The sequence below is a fragment of the Schistocerca piceifrons genome, chromosome 9, assembly GCF_021461385.2.
Source record: "Schistocerca piceifrons isolate TAMUIC-IGC-003096 chromosome 9, iqSchPice1.1, whole genome shotgun sequence".
In the NCBI taxonomy this organism is placed as follows: domain Eukaryota; kingdom Metazoa; phylum Arthropoda; class Insecta; order Orthoptera; family Acrididae; genus Schistocerca; species Schistocerca piceifrons.
In genome coordinates, this window is record NC_060146.1 from 88,844,488 (window position 1) to 88,856,099 (window position 11,612).

The window sequence follows — 11,612 nt, forward strand, 5'->3', positions numbered from 1 at the left end:
ACTACATTGATTGATGGAGTGTTTAGTTCATTCTCACCAAGGCGGCATCGTTTTCAGAGGTAGAAAAAGATTTGCAAGAAGTGAGTTTATCACAGTAGGATATTCACAATATGCGTAAAAGAACAAGTAAAACTGAAAACGTGGTAAAATGTAGACTAATACGAGGAAGGAAGAAACAGCATAGGAAACGAATGCGAGAATAATGGGCTAAAGTTAAGACTGACGTCCGAGGAAAATAGAGAGTGCAGCAGAAACAGCGCGGTCCAGAGACTGCCAGTACGAAAGAAAGGAGAAACGAATTGACAAATAAAACATATGCTGCCCGTCTAAAACAGAAAATGATACACTCAGTGTAAAATAACTACGTATGCAAATTTTGGAGTTGTTAGAAGGGATAAAAAGCAACACTTTTTATGTTTGATAGAGAATAGGGAAGGAGAGGAGAAGGATAGTTGTGGAATTTGTGACTTCCAGCTACACAGGGTACTGTGGTAAGGCAACGGTGAAAGTTTGAACAGTTGTGCTGCACCGGGACTCGAACCCAGACGCTCCGCTTCTCTAGAACGGTTGCCTTAACCGCCTTGGTCATCCTGACACGCTTTCCGTCCGATCAAAATTCTCAGCTTACCGCGCGCTGCAATGCCCATTAACATCCTCCTCGCAAATTATTTATTCAAGTAGGAGTTCGGACGCTGCTTGTGTATCTGCACTGAAACAAATGTCAAGCAGTCGTCGTGCTTGTAGAGGAATGTATACATTTCTGTGGCGTCTGTTCTGTCGGACATGTTCTACAGGACAGACGTCATTCAAATATGTGCTTCTTTATGTGACACAGTGTCACAGTTGCAGCATTTTCCAGCTAAGCAGTCCATGAATGATTTGGCGCTGGTCTTCCCTTAGGCCAACGTTCACAGTTGTTTGACTGCTTCGTATGCAACATATTGAAGTCGGAATCTGATACGCACCACAATTATGCTTACTACCAGGAAGGGTAAGTTTTCATTACAGAACACCGAAAATCACTCCGTAAGTGCTGGTTGCCTTTGGCTGGAGCAACTGGCTTTCTTCCCGAAACACATGGATGAACGTATCAAACTCTCGAGGCTGTTCGCTGATGTAAACAGACGACATTTTGAGCAACATATTCTACGCAGTATTCATCACATTGCAGTTTGAACCCCGTGTCTGAAATCAATAGCATCAAAAGCTTCATGGACTACTCGTGGGGAAACGGAAAACGTGTGACATTTTTGTCATATAAGAGAAAGGTGTTCTTATTCGATGATCTTGCTGGGCAACGCAGGATTTTAGAAGCATGAAGACAAGCAGTAGAAACTCTCGCCTTTTGCGGGCGGGCATTATCTAGGTGAAATGAAAGCCCAGGATTGCTTGCCACGAAGGGCAACAAATGGGGCGTATGATATTGTCTTCGCACCGCTGTGGTGTAAGGATGCCGGGGATGACAGCCCAAGGGATCCTGCTATGAAAAGAAGTGGCATCCCAGCCAATCACTTGTGGTTGTCTATCTGTATGGCGGGCGACAGGTGGGGGTGGTGTCCGACCGCTCACCGGGGCGTCTTCAGAGACGTTTCAGCCTGGACTCTCGCTCGTGTCTTCGAATTTCATTATCATTTTCTTGAAACCATCTAACGACATCAGGGATCTCCTCAGCGCTTTCACTCGGTGGCACTATCAGTGTAATTCCTACCATTCACATAAAACAATTTCTCTAACAGCGCACTGTCTCTCGCTAGCCTTATACTCCACTCTCGTTTCGCTTCTCAAAAAATGTACAGTGCCATATTTGCACCTGGTGGCCAAAATTGGAAATAATTACTTGCGGTGTAATTCGGTTCCTTATTAACGCATAAGCGTATGTACCAAGTTCGCTGCCATACGATAATTATAGCACACACCGAACTTCGGAGAGTTGTTGTTGTTGTGGTCTTCAGTCCTGAGACTGGTTTCATGCAGCTCTCCATGCTACTCTATCCTGTGAAAGCTTCTTCATGTCCCAGTACTTACTGCAACCTACATCCTTCTGACTCTGCTAAGTGTATTCATCTCTTGGTCTCCCTCTATGACTTTTACCCTCCACGCTGCCCTCCAGTACTAAATTGGTGATCCCTTGATGCCTCAGAACATGTCCTACCAACCGGTCTCTTCTTCTTGTCAAGTTGTGCCACAAACTCCTCTTCTCCCCAATTCTATTCAATACCTCCTCATTAGTTATGTGATCTACCCATCTAATCTTCAGCATTCTTCTGTACCACCACATTTCGAAACCTTCTATTCTCTTCTTGATGAAACTATTTATCGTCCATGTTTCACTTCCATACATGGCTACACTCCATACAAATACTTTCAGAAACGGCTTCCTGACACATCTATACTCGATGTTAACAAAAATTCTCTTCTTCAGAAACGCTTTCCTTGCCATTGCCAGTCTACATTTTATATCCTCTCTACTTCGACCATCATCAGTTATTTTGCTCCCCAAATAGTAAAACTCATCTACGGCTTTAAGTGTCTCATTTCCTAATCTAATTCCCTCAGCATCACTCGACTTAATTCGATTACATTCCATTATCCTCGTTTTGCTTTTGTTGATGTTCATCTTATATCCTCCTTTCAAGAGACTGGCAATTCCGTTCAATTGGTCTTCCAAGTGCTTTCCTGTCTCTAACAGAATTACTATGTCATCGGCGAACCTCAAAGTTTTTATTTCTTCTCCATGGATTTTAATTCCTACTCCGAATTTTTCTTTTGTTTCCCGTACTGCTTGCTCAATATACAGATTGAATAACATCGGGGAGAGGCTACAATCCTCTCTCACTCCTTTGTTATACTTTAACTGCAGCGACACGGTATACGAAGCTGGAATTCGTATGTCCGCAATGTTACCGGAGAACACTGACGGGATATATTTTCGGCAGTGTGTACTTCTTATAGCCCCTGTAAACTGCCCTTAAAGAAAAGGTGATTTACCAGCCGCTGACATCGAGACGCCATGTTATACAGGATGGACGCTATGAGCAGTGTTCAGTCACCCCTATGCGCGGCCTCTCTGTTTCTATAAAACACGCACACACACACACACACACATACACACGTCATGTGCGCGGTCGCTCCGACACCACGCCATTGGTCAGCGCGCCACGGAGGTGGGCCGTCAACAACACACCCCCTGGCGGCCCCTGAGGGGTGGGTTCCCGTTAATCGATACGACCCGCCATCCGCCAGGGGACGGGGTGACGCCGACCGGATAGGAGTCACGTCAGCGACTTTCAAGCGCCACGCCTGTCGCCATGTTTGCGATTTCGCGAAGTGTCAGTCGACTTTGTTCACGTGTTACTAGCCACTCGATATCCTTCAACATCATGATCAGTCTGTCACGTGGCAGACAAGACTGTCACCATTCGTGCTGATCGTCTTCGTAAATGGCTTTCCTGCAACGTGTGGGAAGCCAGTCATCAAAAATAGGTCGGATCCTCACGGAGCACAAAGTGATTTTTCGCACTCCACCGAATACGGCAGCACTCTTAGGTTCCGTGAAAGATGCTTTGACAAGATCCCCTGCCAGTCTGGCCTCTTGTATTAGCTTCGTTCATAAGGTCATAGTGTTTTTGTTTTAGGTATTGGTATTCCGGTCGCTAAAGGTTTATTTATCGATTGTCATTTTTTATTTGCAGTGCACTCTTGCTATCTGACTTTACATGTTGTCATTTTATCAATTAGTGAGTGGAGCTGTGGACGCTAGAAAATGGCGTACAACATTTCAGACGTTTTCTCCTGCTTTAGTTCAGTAGGGGTGGGGGGGGGGGGGGGGTGACAGCAGCGGAGGCAGTCAGAAACATTTGCACCGTGTCATTGGGGATAATGTCATTGGACAGAGCACGGCAGGGAAATGGTTTTCTCGTTTGGGGAGGATCATTTTGACACTAGTGACTCCACGTTCAGGAAGGCCTTAGGGGTTTGATGAAGATCGTTTAAACGCATTAACCCCCAATGATCCTCGTCAGTGTACTCGAGGACTTGCAGATGATATGGACTGTGATCATTCCGCCATCGTTCAACATTTGCAAGCAATGAGGAAGGTTCAGATATCGGATGTATGTGTTTCGCGTGCTCTATGCCAAAATACAAAAATCAGGTAGTGGCCATATGCGCATCTGTGCTCAAATCGTTCAAATGGCTCTGAGCACTATGGGACTTAACTTCTGAGGTCATCAGTCCCCTAGAACTTAGAACTACTTAAACCTAACTAACCTAAGAACACCACACACATCCATGCTTGAGGCAGGTTTCGAACCTGCGACCGTAGCGGTCGCGCGGTTCCAGACTGTAGCGCCTAGAACCGCTCGGCCACTCTGGCCGGCTCTCTCCTTGCTCGTCGTCACTTGGCTCGTGAGCAACACCGACCATTCCTATCTGGTATCGTTACAGGTGACGAGAAATGGTGTCTTTATGCTAACATGAAAGTAGAAAGGAGAGGTTAAACTCAAACAATGCGGGAGCTCCCCGTATAAAGACCTGCGTGCATCCACAAAAGACAAAGCCACCTATGGTAAACTAACATACACAAACAAGCGACAAACGTCGGCATGCCCCTGCATATCAGCAACACTGACTGGTAACTACCAGCTGCTATTAGGGCCGACCAACAGGCCACAGCAGGGACACCGACGAGCTCGCCCACTGACGCACAAACAAACCGCCAACATTGCGTTACACTGTGTGTCCGATATATGACCTATCGGACACAAAAACGATAATAAACCTAACTGTTGCAGGTTGCTGACGCTGAACGAGGACTCCACACCAGCACCCAGCGCCAGCCTCCGAGCAACACAACCGCACAACGTCAAGGTATCGACCTGAATGATACCCACTACTAACAAAGCCTATCCTTGCACGACCTATCGCAAGCAGCAAGACAACCGCTACTGCTCTTACCATCCGACGTAACTATCGCAGAGGATTTTTTTCCCTTGGCTCTTGCCTTGGCACTTTTATTCCTCTGCCCTTCAAACCGCTACGCTTCGTTCGATTTCGACCCAATCTATCTCCAGATGAGCGCGTAATAATGGTTAACCTTAACCAGACGTACGCAGACATCGCAGTACCCACATCCTGCTACACCTCACTTTAGTGAAAACTAACCCTTATGCAGAGATGGCAGTAGATGTATTGTGTTGGCCATCATGCAGGTGTGGGCCTGGAGGGGCTCCACCTCTTTTAACAAAAGATAATGTTATGCGTCTGCTGGGACAGCGCCGGTGTGGTGTGCTACAAATTGCTTCCCCGAGGTTTAACCATCGCTGTTGACATTTACTGTCAACAACTATGACGTCATGTAGACGCAATCCAAGAATAACGACCAGGAGGAGAGCGTGAAGTGGTGCTGCTCCACATGATAACGCCCGTCCGCATTCTGCTAGACTGACAAAAAAACACTATAGGGAAGTTGGGAAGTCATTCTGCTCTCACGTTATTCACCTGATCCCGCGCCCCCAGATTTTCACCTTTTCCGCTCTCTGTCGAAAAACCTTCGAGGAACTTCCTTTTAGGATGAAAATTCGTCCCGAACACTGCTCGACGAGTTCTTCGCCTCAAAGCCAATTGGGCCGGCCGGTGTGGCCGAGCCGTTCTAGGCGCTACAGTGTGGAGCCGCGCGACCACTGCGGTCGCAGGTTCGAATCCTGCCTCGGTCATGGATGTGTGTGATGTCCTTAGGTTAGTTAGGTTTAAGTAGTTCTAAGTTCTAGGGGACTGATGACCTTCGAAGTCCCACAGTGCTCAGAGCCATTTGAACCATCAAAACCAATTTATATATACAGTCGTGGAATCGGATAGTTACCACAGCGTTGGCAACTTGCTATAAACAATTAGGGAGAATATATTAATGATGACTAAATTCTCTGTTATTTGTATCTGTTGTGTTCAGTTAACTTTCGGAAAAAGCTACGATTTTATGAAACAATCCATTACATCGAACAGGGGACTAGTAAAGGATGTCTAATGAAGGAGTTCCTAATTTCAAAATTAAATATTTCGAAAACTAAGATCGATAGACGAGTGCAACAAACGATACGTTTATTGTGAAAACCGTAAGAATTTTATGCAGAAATTTCGAAGTATTTAGAAAAACTACTAACAGATGCCGCTGTGGTCGTAATACATAGCTTGCGGCTCAGATCGTTGAGTTCCACCACTGAAACGTGAAAGGAGGTTAGAAGAGGCTGATATCATGTATTCCATTTTTCTCGTACTGGTGTATCACACGTCAGAACACAGTCCTGCGACGACGAGGCGCAGTTTTGTAACACATTTTAATGTTTCAAAAGGACACGATGTGGAAATCATGCGCAAACTCTTCTTCAAATTCCAACAGTCAGACAGCAAGGCTGGCGATCTGGCGGGGAATGTTGGCCACAGGCCGTGCAGTTACTCCTGAAAATATCGCCACGCTTTCTGGATTTGTCCACAAACATAAAGGAAATTCGTCCGAAGATTTGCAGCAAAGAGAGACTGGTTTGAAGCATTCCAGCACGTACAAAATACTGAGAGCCTACACACGTTTACATTCAAAATCCAAAGTTCTCACAATGAATGATAGTGAAGGATTTGATGTTGGCTGCAACTGTTTCACAGATGAAGCACACTTCCACGTGAGTATAGTCGTGCGTAAGCAAATTTTAGATTTTGGGTTTCCGAAAATCCACATTTCTGTGAATCGGAGCCACTGTATTCTCCCAAAGTTGCTGTTTGGGTTGCGGTATGCAGGAGAGACATTATTGGCCCTTTTTTGTGCGAGAAAAGATCGACAGTGAACTTTACGTTGCAATTTGAGAACAATTTGTCTCCACAAAGCTAACGTTGGAGGTTCGTGCAAGATGGAGCCAGACAACATCGCATCGAACAAGTGTTTCACTTTCTTAGTGAATATTTCTGGGACAGAGTCACTGCGATGGATTATTGCAGATTTACGGGCGCGTTAAAATGAATATAGGTACAATAATTATGGAGAGATGATGAGACTTGGAAGGTTGCAGTAGTTATGCAAAGATGAAGAAACTTACACAAAAAGACTAGAGTACAGAGCTGCATTAAAACAGTCTTCGAAATCAAGACCACAACAGCAGCAACAACACAAAAATTAATTATTTCATATTTGTTTATTTGGGAAGTATTGTAGCTATTAAGTCATCTCTTACAGCTAATGAGACAATCACAATTGCCGGCCGCGGTGGTCTAGCGGTTCTAGGCGCGCAGTCCGGAACCGCGCGACTGCTACGGTCGCAGGTTCGAATCCTGCGTCAGGCATGGATGTGTGTGATGTCCTTAGGTTAGTTAGGTTTAAGTAGTTCTAAGTTCTATGGGACTGATGACCACAGATGTTAAGTCCCATAGTGCTCAGAGCCATTTGAACCATTTTGAACAATCAGAATAATATACACTGCATTCTTTACGACACACTGTCTACAAGACTTTTACCACTCGTCTGGAATTCGAAATTAATAAATAACTACGATTTAAATAGTAGACACATTAGTAGCAATAGGACAAAGAAAGTATTTCTGTCCGTGACAGGTAGAAGAAAAGTTACAATCAGGTAGATTTAAACTGAAGATCCTGGCCGCAGAGGATGTGAGAGGAGGCGAGATTGAGAGGGAGAAAGAGATGGTTAAAACACGAGGGGAAAGCATGTGGTGCGAATGACTGAGCGACGAAAACAAAAAGAAGTGGGACTTGAAGGAAATGGGAGCAACATTGCTTTATTGTCGACAATGGAAAACTGGCCATACATGTTTATTTTTCATAGGAGTATTTCGAGGATGACAAACGCAGAAGGGTATTTAATTGTGCGTAGATTGCAGATTAGCTTGCTCCAGAGGTGGACAGCACCAACAGAGAACCAGTCTGAGGGTTTTTGTTGGTTTTATGGAAGGGCACATTTAGCGTACTCTGCCGTTTACATTGAAGCGGCTACAAGCCAGCGTACTGGATGAGTGGGACCTCGTCTTTCGATTAGGACGAGATGGCACGTACTTAATCTCTTATGCGAGATACTGGGACGCATGCGCGCTGAGGACCCAATGAAAGAGACGCAGCGTGTGGCAATCAAGTAACTTTTCCGGTCGCATCCACTCCCACTGGGCGTGCGGTGGTCAATTAGACTGATGTCGCAAGCGTAACGCACACATTAGCTTTGACCGTCTAGTCTTCTCACTGCTTGTGTTTTGTTGGATTACATGACAAATGCTCGTAATTAAATTTATTGAAATAGCTTAGCTCTGCCTCAACAACTTCGAAGGCCCAACGGGACCGAACGACCGCCGTGTCATCCTCAGTCCATAGAAGTCATCGGATGCATGTGTGAAGAGGCATGTGGTCAGCCCACTGCTTTCCCAGCCGTGGTCAATTTTGCTGTCGCAGCCGCCACTTATCAGTCAGGTAGCTCTTCAACTGGCCTTACAAGGGCTGAGTGCACCTCGCGTGCTAACAGCGGTCAACCAACCAAAGTGCTAGTCAAGCGTGACAGTGCTTAACTTCGGTGACCTGACGAGAACCGATGCTACCAATGTGCCAAGGCCATTGGCAATATACAGCGTACTCGGACTTCGCAGTGCGATTCTTCACATACGAGGCTGGTTTGAAAAGTTCTCGGAACGGAACAGAAAAAAAAATTCTTACATCATGGAAACATTTTTAAATTTTCAATGTAGTGTCCTTGTAGATTAATGCACTTGGTCCAACGATGTTCCAGTGCCTTGATCCCATCTGGAAAATGAGTTTATTCCAGGCCTGTAAGATAGTTGCAAACTCCAGCTATCAATCTTCGTTTGAAATGAATCTTCGTCCACCAAGAAAAATTTTCAGTTTTGGAAAGAGATGTATGTCTGAAGGAGCCATATTAGGTGAATAAGGCGGGTGTGGCAACAATTCATACCTTAGTTCGTGTAATTTTGCCATGGCGACTGCACACGTTTTTCATCCAGCGTGCAGAGTCGCGGCACCCATCTTGCAGATAATTTTTTCATTTCGAATTCTTCAGTTAAAATGTGATATACCCTTTCGGATGACATCTTGCAAGCGTGAGCGGTTTCACGCTATTTCAATCGGCGATCCTCCATGATCATTTTGTACACTTTTGCAATGATTTCTGGAGTAGTGACACATCTTGGCCGACCACTGGGGGGAACATCATCTAAGCTCTCCCGGCCAAATTTAAATTCATTTGTTCAAAATGGTTCAAATGGCTCTGAGCACTATGGGACTTAACATCTATGGTCATCAGTCCCCTAGAACTTAGAACTACTTAAACCTAACTAACCTAAGGACATCACACAACACCCAGCCATCACGAGGCAGAGAAAATCCCTGACCCCGCCGGGAATCGAACCCGGGAACCCGGGCGTGGGAAGCCAGAACGCTACCGCACGACCACGAGATGCGGTCTGTCCACTTGGCAACAGTTGAATATGGAGGAGCAGAGTCCCCCAGTTTATTCTGGAAATCGGCATGAATGTACTTTACTTTCATACCTTTCTTTATGAAGTATTAAATCACTGCTCGAATCTCGACTTTTTCCATCTTCGCAAAGCACTACGCGGGAACATCAACAGAGCCACGTCACCTCCACAGCTCCCTTCCAAGAGCACTGACGTGGCACGTGTTTACAGGCAACAGTCCAATGAATATCAGTGAACAGCTCGTTGCGCCAGCACTAACCTCTCGTCGTGATTTCTTGAACTTTTCAAATCACCCTCGTATTAGGAATTGAAAAATGTCCGTCACAAAATTTCTTCCTTCGCATATTTCGGGAAATAAATGGACATTGAAGATCGGCAATCTGGCAAGACTGTAATCACGTATACGGTAACTACCTCGATCAGAATGTAGCGGTAGTGCTGTGCAGCTGGTGCAATGGATAGAGTTTTGGGTTAGCATGCAGGGAGCTCGAGTCTTACTTGTTTTTATTTGCTAAAGGAAGTCTTAATCATGATATAGCCATTACAATAGGTCTTGTACAACACATCTGCAGTTACGTACTAGGAACACAGAAATGGAAGTACAATCGTTTTCATCGGTCAGCTTTTAAAGAAACCTTGTGCAAGTCGTGGACGCGAATTGTTTCGCACCACTGCATCTACTAGATTCCATACTTTTTTTGTATGTACCCTCCCCCAATGGTCCCATGGATTAATAACAAAAATTATTCTTGGCTCGTTCAGGTCCATTACATTTCGTTAGGCCCTTAATACACCAGCGGCAACGCGCTTTGCAAAATAATCTCGATGGGATCATTGGGAGATGGTACACTGAAAACTAGTTTGGAGTCTAGAAAATGCAGTAGCGTGAAACAATTCGTGTCCACGATGTGCAAAAAAACTGACCAATGAAAACGACTGTACTTCCATTTGTTTTCGTAGTACGTAATTGCAAATGTTTTATAGAAGACCCACTGCATTCACTGTATGACGATTAAGACGCCAGATACCGTACCGCTAAGACTACTTTTAGCAAGTAAAAACGAATAAGCCTCGATGCAGAATGGAACCCTCGATCTCATGTGTGCTAGCCCAAAAATGCTAGCCCAAAAAGACTATCCATTGCACCAAATGGACAGCATTGATGTATGTGGTGACAGAGGTAGTTACCGTACATGTGATTACGGTGTTGCCAGATTGCCAATCTTTAACGTCCATTTACCGGCCGAAATCTGCGCAGGACAAAATTCTGTAACAGACATTTCTGAATCGCGCTGCGTAGTCCGAGTGCGCGAATTTATCTTCACCCTGTAAGTATACTTTATTATAATGTATATATGACGTTGAATATTTTATTATTGAAAGTTAATAATTTCCATAAATGAATCAAATTAGACAACTAATCAGGCTACAGTCATCATTAAAGGCTTATTTTACTAAGTCTAATAAACTAATAAATACATTTACATGTCTGATAATCAGTGAATTAATCGGAGTGATACGTAATCAACAATAATGTGTTTTTCGTGTAGTGTTTTCGCCGTTGTTTGTTTCCTCTTTTTTAAAATTTTATACTCTCGAATAAAAAGTGCAAAATGTTATCTTCAACAATAGTACTAAGGCAGTTGATCACTAAGGTTTCAAAAATATTAGGTATATGTATGCATATCTACCGAACAAGAGTAAATTAAATACGCAAATTAGTCACAGCATGCACTCACCTCGGATGAAAATGTCACATCACAAATGCTGCTCGAACTGTTTCCACAAAAAGCAAGATGCGAAGAGCACCTGAAAAAAAAAAAGGAATTGTGATATAATAAATACATATAATAAAAGTACACTAAAGAAAATAATAATAATAAACAATTGAAAATATGGCGACGAGTTCGTCATGTCTTCTACAACCTTTCCTGCTCCACTCGCAAACAGAGTGAGGGAGAAACGACTCCTTTATATCTCCGTATGAGGCCTAATTTCTCGTACATTACCTTCGTGGTCCTTACGCGCAATATATGTTGGTGGTAGAAGAATCGACGTGCAGTCAGTTTCAAATGACGAATTGTCTCAATACTATTCCTCGAAACGTCGCTTCCCCTCCAGGGATTCCCATGTGAA